Raw genomic sequence first — 12,400 nt, 5'->3', positions numbered from 1 at the left:
CACATGCTTCAAGAGGGCCACCATTGTTCCTGTTCCCAAGAAAGCTAAGGTAACTGAGCTAAACGACTACCGCCCCGTAGCACTCACTTCCGTCATCATGAAGTGCTTTGAGAGACTAGTCAAGGACCATATCACCTCCACCCTACCGGACACCCTAGACCCACTCCAATTTGCTTACCGACCCAATAGGTCCACAGACGACGCAATCGCAACCACACTGCACACTGCCCTAACCCATCTGGACAAGAGGAATACCCATGTGAGAATGCTGTTCATCGATTACAGCTCAGCATTTAACACCATAGTACCCTCCAAACTCGTCATCAAGCTCGAGACCCTGGGTCTCGACCCCGCCCTGTGCAACTGGGTCCTGGACTTCCTGACGGGCCGCCCCAGGTGGTGAGGGTAGGTAACAACATCTCCACCCCGCTGATCCTCAACACTGGGGCCCCACAAGGGTGCGTTCTGAGCCCTCTCCTGTACTCCCTGTTCACCCACGACTGCGTGGCCATGCACGCCTCCAACTCAATCATCAAGTTTGCGGATGACACTACAGTGGTAGGCTTGATTACCAACAACGACGAGACGGCCTACAGGGAGGAGGTGAGGGCCCTCGGAGTGTGGTGTCAGGAAAATAACCTCACACTCAACGTCAACAAAACAAAGGAGATGATTGTGGACTTCAGGAAACAGCAGAGGGAGCACCCCCCTATCCACATCGACGGGTCAGTAGTGGAGAAGGTGGAAAGTTTTAAGTTCCTCGGTGTACACATCACGGACAAACTGAATTGGACCACCCACACAGACAGCGTTGTGAAGAAGGCGCAGCAGCGCCTCTTCAACCTCAGGAGGCTGAAGAAATTCGGCTTGTCACCAAAAGCACTCACAAACTTCTACAGATGCACAATCGAGAGCATCCTGTCGGGCTGTATCACCGCCTGGTACGGCAACTGCTCCGCCCACAACCGTAAGGCTCTCCAGAGGGTAGTGAGGTCTGCAGAACGCATCACCGGGGGCAAACTACCTGCCCTCCAGGACACCTACACCACCCGATGTCACAGGAAGGCCATAAAGATCATCAAGGACAACAACCACCCAAGCCACTGCCTGTTCACCCCGCTATCATCCAGAAGGCGAGGTCAGTACAGGTGCATCAAAGCAGGGACCGAGAGACTGAAAAACAGCTTCTATCTCAAGGCCATCAGACTGTTAAACAGCCACCAGTAACATTTAGCGGCCGCTGCCAACATACTGACTCAACTCCAGCCACTTTAAAAATGGGAATTGATGGAAATTATGTAAAAATGTACCACTAGCCACTTTAAACAATGCCACTTAATATAATGTTTACATACCCTACATTACCCATCTCATATGTATATACTGTACTCTATATCATCTACTGCATCTTGCCATCTTTATGTAATACATGTACCACTAGCCACTTTAAACTATGCCACTTTATGTTTACATACCCTACAGTACTCATCTCATATGTATATACCGTACTCTATACCATCTACTGCATCTTGCCATGCCGTTCTGTACCACCACTCATTCATATATCTTTATGTACATATTCTTTATCCCTTTACACTTGTGTGTGTGTATAAGGTAGTAGTTGTGGAATTGTTAGGTTAGATTACTTGTTGGTTATTACTGCATTGTCGGAACTAGAAGCACAAGCATTTCGCTACACTCGCATTAACATCTGCTAACCATGTGTATGTGACTAATAAAATTTGATTTGATTTGATTTATACCTGTTGTATTCAGCATTTCACTGTGAGGTCTACTACACCTGTTGTATTCAGCATTTCACTGTGAGGTCTACAACACCTGTTGTATTCAGCATTTCACTGTGAGGTCTTCTACACCTGTTGTATTCAGCATTTCACTGTAAGGTCTACTATACCTGTTGTATTCAGCATTTCACTGTGAGGTCTACTATACCTGTTGTATTCAGCATTTCACTGTGAGGTCTACTACACCTGTTGTATTCAGCATTTCACTGTGAGGTCTACTACACCTGTTGTATTCAGCATTTCACTGTGAGGTCTTCTACACCTGTTGTATTCAGCATTTCACTGTGAGGTCTACTACACCTGTTGTATTCAGCATTTCACTGTGAGGTCTACTATACCTGTTGTATTCAGCATTTCACTGTGAGGTCTACTACACCTGTTGTATTCAGCATTTCACTGTGAGGTCTACTACACCTGTTGTATTCAGCATTTCACTGTGAGGTCTACTACACCTGTTGTATTCAGCATTTCACTGTGAGGTCTACTACACCTGTTGTATTCAGCATTTCACTGTGAGGTCTACTACACCTGTTGTATTCAGCATTTCACTGTGAGGTCTACTACACCTGTTGTATTCAGCATTTCACTGTGAGGTCTACTACACCTGTTGTATTCAGCATTTCACTGTGAGGTCTACTACACCTGTTGTATTTTTTATTTATTTTATTTTTATTTTTTTATTTCACCTTTATTTAACCAGGTAGGCTAGTTGAGAACAAGTTCTCATTTGCAACTGCGACCTGGCCAAGATAAAGCATAGCAGTGTGAACAGACAACACAGAGTTACACATGGAGTAAACAATAAACAAGTCAATAACATGGTAGAAAAAAAGAGAATCTATATACAATGTGTGCAAAAGGCATGAGGTAGGCAATAAATCGAATAATTACAATTTAGCAGATTAACACTGGAGTGATAAATCATCAGATGAACATGTGCAAGAAGAGATACTGGTGTGCAAAAGAGCAGAAAAGTAAATAAATAAAAGCAGTATGAGGGGTGAGGTAGGTAAATTGGGTGGGTAGTTTACAGATGGACTATGTACAGCTGCAGCGATCGGTTAGCTGCTCGGATAGCAGATTTTTAAAGTTGTTGAGGGAGATAAAAGTCTCCAACTTCAGAGATTTTTGCAATTCGTTCCAGTCGCAGGCAGCAGAGAACTGGAAGGAAAGGCGTCCAAATGAGGTTTTAGCTTTAGGGATGATCAGTGAGATACACCTGCTGGAGCGCGTGCTGCGGGTGGGTGTAGCCATCGTGACCAGTGAACTGAGATAAGGCGGCACTTTACCTAGCATAGCCTTGTAGATGACCTGGAGCCAGTGGGTCTGACGACGAACATGTAGCGAGGGCCAGCCGACTAGGGCATACAGGTCGCAGTGGTGGGTCGTATAAGGTGCTTTAGTAACAAAACGAATGGCACTGTGATAAACTGCATCCAGTTTGCTGAGTAGAGTGTTGGAAGCTATTTTGTAGATGACATCGCCGAAGTCGAGGATCGGTAGGATAGTCAGTTTTACTAGGGTAAGTTTGGCGGCGTGAGTGAAGGAGGCTTTGTTGCGGAATAGAAAGCCGATTCTTGATTTGATTTTGGATTGGAGATGTTTGATATGAGTCTGGAAGGAGAGTTTGCAGTCTAGCCAGACACCTAGGTACTTATAGATGTCCACATATTCTAGGTCGGAACCGTCCAGGGTGGTGATGCTAGTCGGGCGTGCGGGTGCAGGCAGCGAACGGTTGAAAAGCATGCATTTGGTTTTACTAGCGTTTAAGAGCAGTTGGAGGCCACGGAAGGAGTGTTGTATGGCATTGAAGCTCGTTTGGAGGTTAGATAGCACAGTGTCCAAGGAAGGGCCGGAAGTATATAGAATGGTGTCGTCTGCGTAGAGGTGGATCAGGGAATCGCCCGCAGCAAGAGCAACATCATTGATGTATACAGAGAAAAGAGTCGGCCCGAGAATTGAACCCTGTGGTACCCCCATAGAGACTGCCAGAGGACCGGACAACATGCCCTCCGATTTGACACACTGAACTCTGTCTGCAAAGTAGTTGGTGAACCAGGCAAGGCAGTCATTAGAAAAACCGAGGCTACTGAGTCTGCCGATAAGAATATGGTGATTGACAGAGTCGAAAGCCTTGGCCAGGTCGATGAAGACGGCTGCACAGTAATGTCTTTTATCGATGGCGGTTATGATGTCGTTTAGTACCTTGAGCGTGGCTGAGGTGCACCCGTGACCGGCTCGGAAACCGGATTGCACAGCGGAGAAGGTACGGTGGGATTCGAGATGGTCAGTGATCTGTTTGTTGACTTGGCTTTCGAAGACCTTAGATAGGCAGGGCAGGATGGATATAGGTCTGTAACAGTTTGGGTCCAGGGTGTCTCCCCCTTTGAAGAGGGGGATGACCGCGGCAGCTTTCCAATCCTTGGGGATCTCAGATGATACGAAGGGGAGGTTGAACAGGCTGGTAATAGGGGGTGCGACAATGGCGGCGGACAGTTTCAGAAATAGGGGGTCCAGATTGTCAAGCCCAGCTGATTTGTATGGGTCCAGGTTTTCCAGCTCTTTCAGAACATCTGCTATCTGGATTTGGGTAAAGGAGAAGCTGGGGAGGCTTGGGCGAGTAGCAGCGGGGGGGGCGGGGCTGTTGGCCAAGGTTGGAGTCGCCAGGAGGAAGGCATGGCCAGCCATTGAGAAATGCTTGTTGAAGTCTTCGATTATCACGGATTTATCGGTGGTGACCGTGTTACCTAGCCTCAGTGCAGTGGGCAGCTGGGAGGAGGTGCTCTTGTTCTCCATGGACTTTACAGTATCCCAGAACTTTTTGGAGTTAGAGCTACAGGATGCGAATTTCTGCTTGAAAAAGCTGGCCTTTGCTTTCCTGACTGACTGCGTGTATTGGTTCCTGACTTCCCTGAACAGTTGCATATCGCGGGGGCTCTTCGATGCTATTGCAGTTCGCCACAGGATGTTTTTGTGCTGGTCGAGGGCAGTCAGGTCTGGAGTGAACCAAGGGCTATATCTGTTCTTGGTTCTGCATTTTTTGAACGGAGCATGCTTGTCTAATATGGTGAGGAAGTAACATTTAAAGAATGACCAGGCATCCTCAACTGACGGGATGAGGTCAATATCCTTCCAGGGTACCCGGGCCAGGTCGATTAGAAAGGCCTGCTCGCAGAAGTGTTTTAGGGAGCGTTTGACAGTGATGAGGGGTGGTCGTTTGACCGCGGACCCGTGGCGGATACAGGCAATGAGGCAGTGATCGCTGAGATCTTGATTGAAGACAGCAGAGGTGTATTTGGAGGGCAGGTTGGTCAGGATAATGTCTATTAGGGTGCCCATGTTTACGGATTTAGGGTTGTACCTGGTGGGTTCCTTGATGATTTGTGTGAGATTGAGGGCATCAAGCTTGGATTGTAGGACTGCCGGGGTGTTAAGCATATCCCAGTTTAGGTCACCTAACAGAACAAACTCTGAAGCTAGATGGGGAGCGATCAATTCACAGATGGTGTCCAGGGCACAGCTGGGAGCTGAGGGGGGTCGGTAGCAGGCGGCAACAGTGAGAGACTTATTTCTGGAGAGATTAATTTTTAAAATTAGAAGTTCGAACTGTTTGGGCATAGACCTGGAAAGTATGACAGAACTTTGCAGGCTATCTCTGCAGTAGATTGCAACTCCTCCCCCTTTGGCAGTTCTATCTTGACGGAAAGTGTTATAGTTGGGTATGGAAATCTCAGAATTTTTGGTGGCCTTCCTAAGCCAGGATTCGGACACGGCAAGGACATCAGGATTGGCAGAGTGTGCTAAAGCGGTGAGTAAGGCAAACTTAGGGAGGAGGCTTCTGATGTTGACATGCATGAGGCCAAGGCTTTTTCGATCGCAGAAGTCAACAAATGAGGGTGACTGGGGACATGCAGGGCCTGGGTTTACCTCCACATCACCCGAGGAACAGAGGAGTAGTAGGATGAGGGTGCGGCTAAAGGCTATCAAAACTGGTCGCCTAGAGCGTTGGGGACAAAGAATAAAAGGAGCAGATTTATGGGCGTGGTAGAATAGATTCTGGGCATAATGTGCAGACAGGGGTATGGAGGGGCGCGGGTACAGCGGAGGCAAGCCCAGGCACTGGGTGATGATAAGAGAGGTTGTATCTCTGGACATGCTGGTCTCAATGGGTGAGGTCACCGCATGTGTGGGGGGTGGGACAAAGGGGGTATCAGAGGTACGGAGAGTGGAACTACAGGGTCCATTGCAAACCAAAACAATGATAATGAAAACTAGCCTGAACAACAGTATGCAAGGCATATTGATATTTGAGAGAGACATACAATAAGGAATAAAGTGATTGCAGGTCTTGATTGGGAGAGCTAGCTAAAACAACAGGTAAGATAACAGCAGCAATAACAGGGTGTTAGTCTAACACAGCAACAACAGGTAAAAATGGCGACGACTAGGCAGAGAGGGTCGGATTAACTACACACAGATCCTGAGTTAAAGCACAGAGCCGACAGGTAAAACACAAATAAACAGAATGGAGTACCGTGAATTAATGGACAGTCAAGCATGCATCAGCTATGTAGCCAAGTGATCATAGTGTCCAGGGGGCAGCCGTAGATGGAGCAGAGGAGGCCTCCACTAAGCTAGCACGCGGCGTATAAAGTTAGTAGCCCGGGGGGTGGTCTGCTCAGACGGAGGGGGTCTGCTCAGACGTGGTTGTGTCGACAGAGAATCCAAGCCAGATGGCGATGGCGAAAGAGAGGTTGTGAATTGTAGAATTGTGTTTGCTAACTGGTGCTAGCTTCGTGGCAGTGGCAGTGGCGCTAGCTCTTCAGCTAGCCGGCAGATGGGCCTAGCTCGAGGCTAGCTCAAGGCTAACTGGTGCTTGCTTCGGGACAGAGGTGTTAGCCAGTAGTAGCCACTCGGTTGCAGCTAGCTAGCTGTGATGATACGGTGTAATTGTCCAGAGCTTGCGTCAGGAATCCGGTGATGTGGTAGAGAAAAAGCAGTCCTATATGCTCTGGGTTGATATCGCGCTTGCAGCTAGCCGGCAGATGGGCCTAGCTCGAGGCTAGCTCAAGGCTAACTGGTGCTTGCTTCGGGACAGTGGTGTTAGCCAGTAGTAGCCACTCGGTTGCAGCTAGCTAGCTGTGATGATACGGTGTAATTGTCCAGAGCTTGCATCAGGAATCCGGTGATGTGGTAGAGAGAAAGCAGTCCTATATGCTCTGGGTTGATATCGCGCTTGCAGCTAGCCGGCAGATGGGCCTAGCTCGAGGCTAGCTCAAGGCTAACTGGTGCTTGCTTCGGGACAGAGGTGTTAGCCAGTAGTAGCCACTCGGTTGCAGCTAGCTAGCTGTGATGATACGGTGTAATTGTCCAGAGCTTGCGTCAGGAATCCGGTGATGTGGTAGAGAAAAAGCAGTCCTATATGCTCTGGGTTGATATCGCGCTTGCAGACTGGCAGGTATTGGCCCGGTATTGAAGCTGGCTGTGTCCGAGTTGAGGGTGAAGACCGCAGCAGTGGCTAACTGACTACTAGCTAGTAGCTAGTTATCTGGCTAGCTTCTGCTTGGGGTTACGGTTCTAAAGTATAAAAAAATAGCAGGTCCGTACCACATTGGGTGAGGCGGAATGTAGGAATGTATATTCAGTTCCTAGATGGAAAGTGAAATTAAAATATATACGAAATGTATACGAAAAATACGAAGACTATTTAATATTTACTATTTACACGCTACAGGACAATACAAACACACGTCCGACTGCTACGCCATCTTGGATTCAGGAATTCACTGTGAGGTCTACTACACCTGTTGTATTCAGCATTTCACTGTGAGGTCTACTACACCTGTTGTATTCAGCATTTCACTGTGAGGTCTACTACACCTGTTGTATTCAGCATTTCACTGTAAGGTCTACTACACCTGTTGTATTCAGCATTTCACTGTGAGGTCTACTACACCCGTTGTATTCGGTGCATGTGACAAATAAAATGTTATTTGATTTGAAAGTGTTGGAGATTATGATATAATGGTAGAATACAGGTAGTGGTAGGACACGGTTGGAGCTGATATGATCCTAGTATAAGGTTAGTGGTAGGTCAGTGTTGGACATATCAACACATCAAGACTGTTTCAAGGACAGCTTTTTTCCATCTTTGTAACATTGTAAAAATAAGAAATGTTCTGTCCAAAAATGATGCAGAAAAATTTGTCCATGCTTTTGTAACTTCTAGGTTAGACTACTGCAAATCAAATCAAATTTTATTTGTCACATACACATGGTTAGCAGATGTTAATGAGAGTGTAGCGAAATGCTTGTGCTTCTAGTTCCGACAATGCAGTAATAACCAACAAGTAATCTAACCTAACAATTCCACAACTACTACCTTATCCACACAAGTGTAAAGGGATAAAGAATATGTACATAAAGATATATGAATGAGTGATGGTACAGAACGGCATAGGCAAGATGCAGTAGATGGTATCGAGTACAGTATATACATATGAGATGAGTAATGTAGGGTATGTAAACATAAAAGTGGCAATGTTTAAAGTGGCTAGTGATACATTTTTGATCAATTCCCATCAATTTCCATTATTAAAGTGAGCTGGAGTTGAGTCCGTATGTTGGCAGCAGCCACTCAATGTTAGTGGTGCTTGTTTAACAGTCTGATGGCCTTGAGATAGAAGCTGTTTTTCAGTCTCTCGGTCCCTGCTTTGATGCACCTGTACTGACCTCGCCTTCTGGATGATAGCAGGGTGAACAGGCAGTGGCTCGGGTGGTTGTTGTCCTTGATGATCTTTATGGCCTTCCTGTGACATCGGGTGGTGTAGGTGTCCTGGAGGGCAGGTAGTTTGCCCCCAGTGATGCGTTGTGCAGACCTCATTACCCTCTGGAGAGCCTTCCGGTTGTGGGAGGAGCAGTTGCCGTACCAGGCGGTGATACAGCCCGACAGGATGCTCTCGATTGTGCATCTGTAGAAGTTTGTGAGTGCTTTTGGTGACAAGCCAAATTTCTTCAGCCTCCTGAGGTTGAAGAGGCACTGCTGCGCCTTCTTCACAACGCTGTCTGTGTGGGTGGACCAATTCAGTTTGTCCGTGATGTGTACGCCGAGGAACTTAACTTACTACCCTCTCCACTACTGTCCCGTCGATGTGGATAGGGGTCTGCTCCCTCTGCTGTTTCCTGAAGTCCACGATCATGTCCTTTGCTTTGTTGACATTGAGTGTGAGGTTATTTTTCTGACACCACACTCCGAGGGCCCTCACCTCCTCCCTGTAGGATGTCTCATCGTTGTTAGTAATCAAGCCTACCACTGTAATGTCGTCCGCAAACTTGATGATTGAGTTGGAGGCGTGCATGACCACGCAGTCGTGGGTGAACAAGGAGTACAGGAGAGGGCTCAGTACGCACCCTTGTGGGGCCCGATTGTTGAGGATCAGCGGGGTGGAGATGTTGTTACCTACCCTCACCACCTGGGGGCGGCCCATCAGGAAGTCCAGTACCCAGTTGCACAAGGCGGGGTCGAGACCCAGGGTCTCGAGCTTGATGACGAGTTTGGAGGGTACTATGGTGTTAAATGCTGAGCTGTAGTCGATGAACAGCATTCTCACATAGGTATTCCTCTTGTCCAGATGGGTTAGGGCAGTGTGGTTGCGATTGCGTCTTCTGTGGACCTATTGGGTCGGTAAGCAAATTGGAGTTGGTCTAGGGTGTCAGGTAGGGTGGAGGTGATATGGTCCTTGACTAGTCTCTCAAAGCACTTCATGATGACGGAAGTGAGTGCTACGAGGCGGTAGTCATTTAGCTCAGTTACCTTAGCTTTCTTGGGAACAGGAACAATGGTGGCCCTCTTGAAGCATGTGGGAACAGCAGACTGGGATAAGGATTGATTGAATATGTAAACACTCCAGCCAGCTGGTCTGCGCATGCTCTGAGGACGCGGCTGGGGATGCCGTCTGGGCCTGCAGTCTTGCGAGGGTTAACTTGTCAATAGGGGGGCGCTGTTTTCACTTTGGAAAAGATCGTGGCCAAATTAAACTGCCTCGTACTCTATTCTAGATCGTACAATATGCATATTGTTATTACTATCGGATAGAAAACACTCAAGTTTCTAAAACTGTTTGAATTATATCTGTGAGTAAAACAGAACTCATTTTGCAGCAAACTTCCAGACAGGAAGTGAAAAATCTGAAAACGAGGCTCTGTTTCAGGGCCTGCCTATTCAATTGCCTAATATTTATCGATATGCATGCACTTCATACGCCTTCCACTAGATGTCAACAGGCAGTGGAAGGTGGAATGGGGTGTCTAGCTTGATCTGAGGTCAAACAAGAGCTCTTGGAATGACATGTTCAGAATTTCCTTTCTCTACCTAGGCGCGGGAAGCACCTCCATATTGTCTTATGATAAGCGTTCGGTATACACGGCTAATATCTCCGGCTCTGATTTTATTTGATGCATGTGATAATAACATCGTAAAGCAGGTTTTTTCAACCGAGTTCTATCAGTTTATTCAACGTTTATTTGGACTTTTGGAGTTTTCCGTTCTTTGCGTCGAGAGAAACTGGGAACGCCATCAACATTGGCTAGCATTGTGGCACGAATTCGACAGGAGAAAAGGACATTCTAAAACCAAACAACAATTTATTCTCGACCCAGGACTCCTTGTACAAGATTCTGATGGAAGCTCAACAAAAGTAAGAACAATTTATGATGTTATTTTGTATTTCTGTAGAAAATGTTATTCCTATTCTCTGCCGTTTTGGCGGGCGCTGTCTCGCAATAACACAAGCTGTTTGTTATGGTAAAGTTATTTTAAAAAATCTAACATGGTGGTTGCATTAAGAACCAGTGTATCTTTCATTTGCCATACAACAAGTATTTTTATGTAAAGTTTATGATGAGTTCTTTGGTCAGATTAGGTGAGTGTCCAAAATAGCTCCGGACATTCTGGTGAATCGATGTTACATATTCACAATGTATAACCACGGTTTGCAGCTCTAAATATGCACATTTTCGAACAAAACATAAGTGTATTGTATAACCTGATGTTATAAGACTGTCATCTGATGAAGTTATTTCTTGGTTAGTTACTAATTATATCTATATTTGGTCGGTTTTGTGATAGCTACCTATGCGGTAGAAACATGGTGAAAATATGCGGTTGAGTCTTTGGCTATTGTGGTTAGCTAATAGAAATACATATTGTGTTTTCGCTGTAAAACATTTTAAAAATCGGAAATAATGGCTGGATTCACAAGATGTTTATCTTTCATTTGCTGTATTGGACTTGTGATTTCATGATATTTATATGCTATTATTTACTTGTGGCGCTATGCTAGGCTATGCTAGTCATCTTTTACTGATGAGGATGCTCCCGGATCCAGGATGGGTGTTAAGTAAAGGTTAACACGTTTAAATGTTTTACTCATGTCGGCTGCAGTGAAGGAGAGTCTGCATATTTTGGTAGCGGGCCGTGTCAGTGGCACTGTATTGTCCTCTAAGTGAGCAAAGAAGTTATTTAGTCTGTCTGAGAGCAAGACATCCTGGTCCACGACGGGGCTGGTTTTCTTTTTGTAATCCGTGATTGACTGTAGACCCTGCCACATACCTCTTGTGTCTGAGCCGTTGAATTGCGACTCTACTTTGTCTCTATACTGACGCTTAGCTTGTTTGATTGCCTTGCGGAGGGAATAGCTACACTGTTTGTATTCGGTCATGTTTCCGGTCACCTTGCCCTGGTTAAAAGAAGTTGTTCGCGCTTTCAGTTTTGCGCCAATGCTGCCATCAATCCACGTTTTCTGGTTTGGGAATGTTTTTATAGTTGCTGTGGGTACGACATCGCCGATGCACTTTCTAATGAACTCGCTCACCGAATCAGCGTATTCGTCAATGTTGTTGTTGGACGCAATGCTGAACATATCCCAATCCACGTGATCGAAGCAGTCTTGAAGCGTGGAATCAGATTGGTCGGACAAGCGTTGAACAGACCTGAGCGCGGGAGCTTCTTGTTTTAGTTTCTGTTTGTAGGCTGGAAGCAACAAAATGGAGTCGTGGTCAGCTTTTCTGAAAGGAGGGCGGGGGAGGGCCTTATATGCGTCGCGGAAGTTAGAATAACAATGATCCAGGGTTTTACCAGCCCTGGTTGCGCAATCGATATGCTGATAGAATTTAGGGAGTCTTGTTTTCAGATTAGCCTTGTTAAAATCCCCAGCTACAATGAATGCAGCCTCAGGATATGTGGTTTCCAGTTTACATAGAGTCAAATAAAGTTTGTTCAGGGCCATCGATGTGTCTGCTTGGGGGGGGGGGAAATATACGGCTGTGATTATAATCGAAGAGAATTCCCTTGGTAGATAATGAGGTCGACATTTGATTGTGAGGAATTCTAAGTCAGGTGAACAGAAGGACTTGAGTTCCTGTATGTTGTTATGATCACACCACGTCTCGTTAATCATAAGGCATACCCCCCCGCCCCTCTTCTTACCAGAAAGATGCTTGTTTCTGTCGGCGCGATGCGTGAAGAAACCAGCTGGCTGCACCGACTCCGTTAGCGTCTCTCGAGTGAGCCATGTTTCCGTGAAGCAAAGAAAGTT

Source organism: Salvelinus alpinus, chromosome 23 (genome assembly GCF_045679555.1).
Source record: "Salvelinus alpinus chromosome 23, SLU_Salpinus.1, whole genome shotgun sequence".
In the NCBI taxonomy this organism is placed as follows: domain Eukaryota; kingdom Metazoa; phylum Chordata; class Actinopteri; order Salmoniformes; family Salmonidae; genus Salvelinus; species Salvelinus alpinus.
Note: the sequence above shows the minus strand (reverse complement) of the source record.